Source organism: Rhinolophus sinicus, chromosome 7 (genome assembly GCF_057876585.1).
Source record: "Rhinolophus sinicus isolate RSI-liver-muscle chromosome 7, RSI-T2T, whole genome shotgun sequence".
Classification (NCBI taxonomy): Eukaryota; Metazoa; Chordata; class Mammalia; order Chiroptera; family Rhinolophidae; genus Rhinolophus; species Rhinolophus sinicus.
In genome coordinates, this window is record NC_142507.1 from 46,431,310 (window position 1) to 46,437,777 (window position 6,468).

At 43.3% G+C, this 6,468-nt stretch overlaps 1 protein-coding gene across 2 annotated transcripts in view; it reads right to left on the reverse strand.

The window, feature by feature from the left end:
- The window catches only part of DENND2C (DENN domain containing 2C), a 71,881-nt gene extending 66,149 nt beyond the window's left edge, over window positions 1-5,732 (reverse strand). The window contains exons 1-2 of one of the 2 annotated variants that reach the window (XM_019730359.3): window positions 5,187-5,732; window positions 4,554-4,724 (exon numbers count right to left, since the gene is read on the reverse strand). The gene's annotated coding sequence lies outside the window, so the exon portion shown is untranslated. The remainder of the gene's footprint in view (window positions 1-4,553; window positions 4,725-5,186) is intronic. The other variant, XM_019730360.3, reaches the window with a different exon arrangement.
- Between the last annotated feature and the right edge of the window lie 736 nt (window positions 5,733-6,468).

Consider the following 6,468-nt stretch of genomic DNA (forward strand, 5'->3'; position numbering starts at 1 on the left):
TAATGCCCATGATTATGTCATGTTTTCTTTTCCTTGGATAAAAATTATTCATTCAAGTCAAAGAGGAAAAAGACAATAAATTCCATCCTGCCCAACCCTGTACGGGACACTCCAAGTTTTGGTCTTTTATTCCACCCGGCTTTCAATGTCCCCACTTTCACTGAGGCAAAAAGATCACTTTTTACTGGTTTAGTAAGTAGTATTGATTATTGAAAAATACTTTCAAACTCGTTTTTGATTCTGACATGTAGAAGTTAATCTATTTCTCTGTATCTCCCTGAACCAGGGAGGGAAATATTTTCCACTTACTCTATATGCGAAGTGGAGGATGAATGCAGATTTTTCAGATATTTTAAGAAATGTATTAGAATTTAGAAGCAGGTCTAACTTTGAAGAACGATTTTTTTAAAACTAAACTTACAAATCCAAGTACTTCAAAGAATACCTAGGACAGGGTCAGTGGACTACAGCCTACCTGTTGGTCCAGTGTGGCCCACTACTTGTTTCTGTATGGCCTCTGACATTTTTTACAGTTTTTTAATGGTTGAAATCATAATCAAAGACATATGACATTTTGTGACATGTGGAAATTAGATGAAATCCAACTTTCAGTGTCCATAAATAAACTTTAATTGGAGCATAGCCCATGCTCATTAATTTAATGGCTCTTTTTTGGCAGAATTGGGTTGTTGTGCCAGAGACTGCATGGCTCACAAAGGCTAAAATACCTATCGCTCTAGCCCATCACAGAAAAAGCTGGCCAGTCGCTGCATTAGAAGATTATACATTTATACCAATGACACCACATATTAGGAAAATATTTTTAAACTTCTTTTTTGAAAATGCTTTCAAAGCCATAACATTCTTTTGAGTCTCATCAGTGGTGGCAAACCTTCATTCCTTGAAGATGAGTATGAATTTTGGAAATGGCTAAGCTACTTGGAACCAAGATTGAACGAAGCCAATTATCAAGATGAATCAACCAGCAAACATTTATTGATAATCTACATTTATGGGAGGCAAGGATTTCTTTTGTACAACAGCACTATGAATTCTAAGTGCTAACAGTCAGGTGAGGGGCTAGACATATGATTTCATAACTTTGATTCAAGGTTAACAGGCTATATATGCATGGCGATAGAAATCACTGACGTGGAAAACTAATGCTATACTAAAGCTGGAAGATCTACTTTCTTCAGTGGCTATGAACTTGCTATAAAGTTTTTTTTACAAAGAAGAGCTCCACTAATACTTTGGGCAATCCACTTTTGGAATAAACGAGAGACACCCAAGTGAAATTTTAAAACAGCAGGATTCATTTGGATGTAAAAGTCGTTTAACCTTCAATTAAAACCCATTTTATTGCTTCATAAGCACAATCTATAAGACAATATTAGCATAAATAAATAAATAATTCCTTCCACGCACACAAAGCAAAACGTGTATCCTTAGGCCTCTTTTCTTCTAATTCCTCATGTTCTGCCTGAGCAATATTATCCGCTCTTATGGCGTCAGTTACCGCTTCCTGGCTAACTCGGAAATCTGAATCACCAATTTCGGTCGGGGCTCTGGATCCTCTCTGGACATCTCCACTTCAGGGTTCCACAGACACTCCAAATTCAACATGTTCAAAATTGAAATGATTCCCTTTCTCTCACGTTAAACAAACGAACAAACAAACAAACAAGTTCCTCTACCCAGTTTCCCAAGCTAAGAAACTGAGTCTTTACTTTTCTGTTTACCTTCAAAGCCCATCAGTTGTTAAGCCCTGTAAATGTTATATCTTCCTTATCTGTTCTCTCCTCTTCATTTCTACTATTTTCCTACTCCAGGGCCATTTTATCTGGGCCATTTCGGTAGCAACAGCCTTCTAACTTATCTCTTTCCATCCAATCCAGCCTCCACACCATACCACCACCATTTTATCTTTCCTAATTACTGAAAATCCTTCACTGGCTCTCCATTGTTTTTAGAATCAAGTCCAAAGTCCTTAGCATGAAACAGAGGCTCTTCACCACATGCACCAGCAGTCTTCTTTTTTCTCTTTTTCGGAGTCATAACTTTTACCTACATAAGTCTGTATTTTTTTTAATAATATAACCTGTACTTCAAACATTAAAATGTGAACACCATATTCTATAGTGAAAAATTCTGCCAAACTGGATAAATCTTCATTATTGCAAAGAAGAGGCACTGAAACCCCACACTTATCTCATTTCTAGCAATGTCAGTCATCCTAATGTGATCAACAACCAAGCCCTGCAACTTCTCTTCCAGCTGACTTCCAGGCACGATTCCCTTTGGCTGGACCACTCATCTCTATACACTCTGACCTTTAGTGACAATGGACTATAACACATTCCTCAAATACACCATCTACTTTCACATACTATTCCTAGTTTTCATCCATATCTTCTGTTCCCTTCCCCAACTCGGCAAACTCCTATTCGTCCTTCAAGGCCAAATTCAAATATGGTATCTTCTCTCTTATCCTCCTCCCTACCACACGCAGCATTATTTTTTCTCGTCAACATTCCCATTAAACTCTATCTATATCTCTGTTTTAACTCTTATCGCCTTGAAATTGTAAGGGCTTATTTACATGTCTGGTTATAAGCTTCTTGAAGGCAAGGAAGCATTTTCTTTTCTTGACTCTAGCATTTAACTCATGGTCTGATAACTTCTTATTGAAAAATAATCACCTCTTATATTAAGATAATGTCATAATTGTAGTAACTGAGTGACTGAGAACTTAGAAACAAAAAGAATCCCATGTCACTCACCAGGAAAAAAAAATGCTCTTATATACAAAGTATAATTAAATTGTAGCTTGGACATGCTTTCAATCTACATCTTGCAATACCAGTTTCCTTCTCTTTTCCTCTGTCTCTCTTTCTTTCCTTCTTCTTGAAGACATTCTTTATAGAACTCTTTTAAATACCCACTGGATTTCATCGGCACCTCACTCACAGAATTGGAACCTCAGTACAGTGTGCAGAGGTTAAGATGAGAATTTGGGGAACCCAACTGTCCGATCTGAATCCTAGTTCTGCTACCTAGGCTGTTTGATATGGGCAAGTTACTCACCCTCTCTCTGTCTCTCAACACGGAGATCAGAATAACAACACCCTCATGGTGCTGTGTGAAGATTAAATAAGCTAATACATGTGAAGACTGTAGAACACAGCCTGGCTCAGAGTAGATCTCAATCATTGCTGGTTGATGTTGTTGTAACCAGTTTTAAAAACAGCTTTCTCAGTACGTACATTTCAGCCCACTTGTTAGAGTCTATAATCTACTAGATGGAAGAGTTATATCCTGCCCATATATGAACACTGCCCAACTTAAGTGCTAAAATTGTGCCTTGAAATACAATAGGTGCTCACTAAATAATAGGAATGTAAGGCTTCAGACTTCCAATATCAAATTATAAATCACAGCAAAATTTATATATGGAGTACATGTTTAAAACTGGTATTTTAAAGTAGTTTTAAAACACCCATCTACCTTCCACTAAACTTTTGAAACATGTAAAATTTTTAAACACAAAAATTATATTCATTAGGACCTTTCCCTTTATTCCTCCATTTAATTTGATCTTAGTAGTCAGTGATCTAAAACTCCTGCCTGTAATATTACTCGCTAAAGATCATTTAAAATATAATGTCCAGCTTTAGAACACTGCCTACTGTCACATCGGAAAAATTAATATTCTTCTTTTATATCTGCTTTTAAAAAATCTCTTGCCACATTCAACACACACACACACACACACACACACACACACACACAAAGAATGAAAGGCCAAGAGACACAATTACTACATTTCCTGGTTTCTGCCTGGGAAACTAGTACTTCAGAACATGCCTACAAGTATCCCCACTAAAAGTCTGCTGGTTACAAACTGCTATTCCCTGCTTTATTTCCAGTCTCCCCCCTAAAACCTTTCACACACTCACATACCCAAAGAGAAGAATGCAAATGTCAGTTAAAAAGGCTGCACAAAAATACAGCTATATATTATTTTGTTTTGGAGGGCTTAAATCTTTAAAAAATCCAATGAAAGTGTTGATTTGAAGCAAGGCTTCCAGCCTACTTTACCAGGTAACTTAAACTACAACTATTTACCCAAAGCAAAGTAGATTATTTGACTGCTATCAAACTTCATGGTAAATGATTCAGTAACCGTGTATAGATAATATGTACTATTCTAGAAAAGTTCATTAATCAGTTAAAAATGGACCCCACTTCAAACAATAGTGATTTTGTGGAAAATGATCTTAAACAATCTATCTACACAGTAAACAGTAATTTAGGACTTTATCTAAAACACGGTTGGTGGAATCACTAGCTTTATGGTAAAGGTTTACAGAGTGCCTACTACGTGTCTGGCACTTAGTAGTTGCTTTGCAGCATATGCACGCCGCTGGTGCACAGTCAAGTAACAATCCCAAACATAATTAGAATATTCTCACTCGTCTCATTTCACGCTCAGAATATATTCTGAGCATCCCAGTTTTACAGCTAAGGAAACGGAGGCCCAGAAAACTCACTTTGACCGAGGTATCACATCTGGTCTGTGGGTCCTGGCCAAGACTTGAGCCCTTGACTCATAATCTAATCATCTTCTGCGATATTAGTTACTTAAAAGCTCTTAGATGTTCCACTGTCAGATTTTTTAAAGCAAAACCCGACTTGACTTTCGGTATTGTGCTTGTCAGATTCTGTTAACAATCAAAACACAAACAAGCAAAATTAAAAAAGAAAAATGCCCCGTCTCAGCCTGTCGACGTTGAAACGCGCTATCTCATCCTGGCCGAAGTCCCGCGTTTCCTCCCGCACGCGGGGCGCCCCCTCTCTTCCCCAGGACCGCCCAGCGTACCCGAGCGCCGCCGGGTCGACGGTCCCTTCGCCCCCGGGGAGACCCCTCAGCCTGGCTCCGCTACACCCGCCGCGGGCGACAAGCGGCGCTCCCCACGTCCGGCGCCTGCGGTGCCGGACGTCCCTCGAGGCCCGGGAGGTGCCGAGACAGCCGGGCCGGAGCCGACCCTCCGCCAGCCCGCTCCCGCCCTGCTGGCGGACTGCACTCCCGCAGCCCCGCTTCCGAAGCCCAGCGGGCGACGCCCGCCCCCGCGAGGCGCCGAAGCCCCTGCTTGAGACCCCGCTCCGCATCGCCGGTCTCCTACCTGCCCCGGGCCCCGACGCCGCCTCCGCGGCCGGGCTGCGAGGTCCTCGTCCTCTCCTCGGTGGAGGCGCTAGGTCTCCTCCGTCCCACTCGAGTCGGTTGCTCCTGCCCCCGCAGGCCCGGCCGAAGGCCACGCCCTGTCCCGGACAAGCCCTGTTCTTATTGGTTCCTGTTCCCACCCCTCACACTGGGGCCCGCCCCCGGCGCCACCCGGGGGCGGTCATGAGGGGAACCGCCCCCGCTCAGGACCCGGTACCCGCCAGAACCTTGCCCGGGAGTTTGGTGCCGCGACGCTGCGGCCGCAGCAGCAGGCGACCGGCGCCACTGTCGCCCGGCCGAGGCCTGTAAGCCTGAATTCCCTGACCCTCGCCGTGTCTGGCGTCCGAATGGCCCCACCGCGATGGACCTGAACTTTACATGACTTCACTACCCGAGAGGTAAAGTCTAGTTTAATCAAGGAATCCAAATGGCCCCTCACTCAAAGAAAGCCTAGAATTGTCCCCTGCCATAGGGTGCAGTAGAGTAGGCCTGATGTCTCCAGGAAAACGCAGCACCGTTTACTCTGAGCTCAAGAAGTAAACATTTCTCGGGCAACTGCAGTGCAGTGCCAGCTTGAAACGTAGGTGCGAATACCGCTCCGAACACCCGAGGCTTGAAATCCCAGAGCAGGGGTGACTTTGATACTCCCAGTGCCTGAGGTCGGCCGCCACGCCTTACTGTGACACACATGCCCGAGCGCTACGCCTGCAACACGCTCATGCTCAGGTATGTGCAGGGCGCTGTGCCGACCGCCAGCAGCAGCCCAGTTTCACTGAAGCTGCGAGTCAAGGATGCGTTGAGCCTGTTTCCCCAGCACTCGCTAACCACCCCACCCGCCTCACCCCGCCCCATTCCAACCCTGGAAATAAAACAGGGAATAGCAGAGCCTCTGGGGTCTGGTGACCAAACGCTTCTCACGTCTGTTCACATAGAGGTACCAACATAGAAGACTGCCACAAAAAGGCGTTTGGTTATACATCGCAGATGACTGTTACAAGCCAAGTTAGCCAAAGCAATAAAAGCTGCATATCCCAAACCGTTGTGAAATCGTGAGATAGGGACAATGAAACGGGAGTTACCTTCTATGACGAAAGGGAAAAAAAAAAAGTCATGATAAGACATTTTTGAAATCATGACTCAATGAGGAAGTAAATGTGACTGTTGTTTGTGGTAAACTTTAAACAGTGGTCTTTATGGACTCGCCCCTAAGATCCTTATACATTTAGAAAACTTCCCAAACAGTT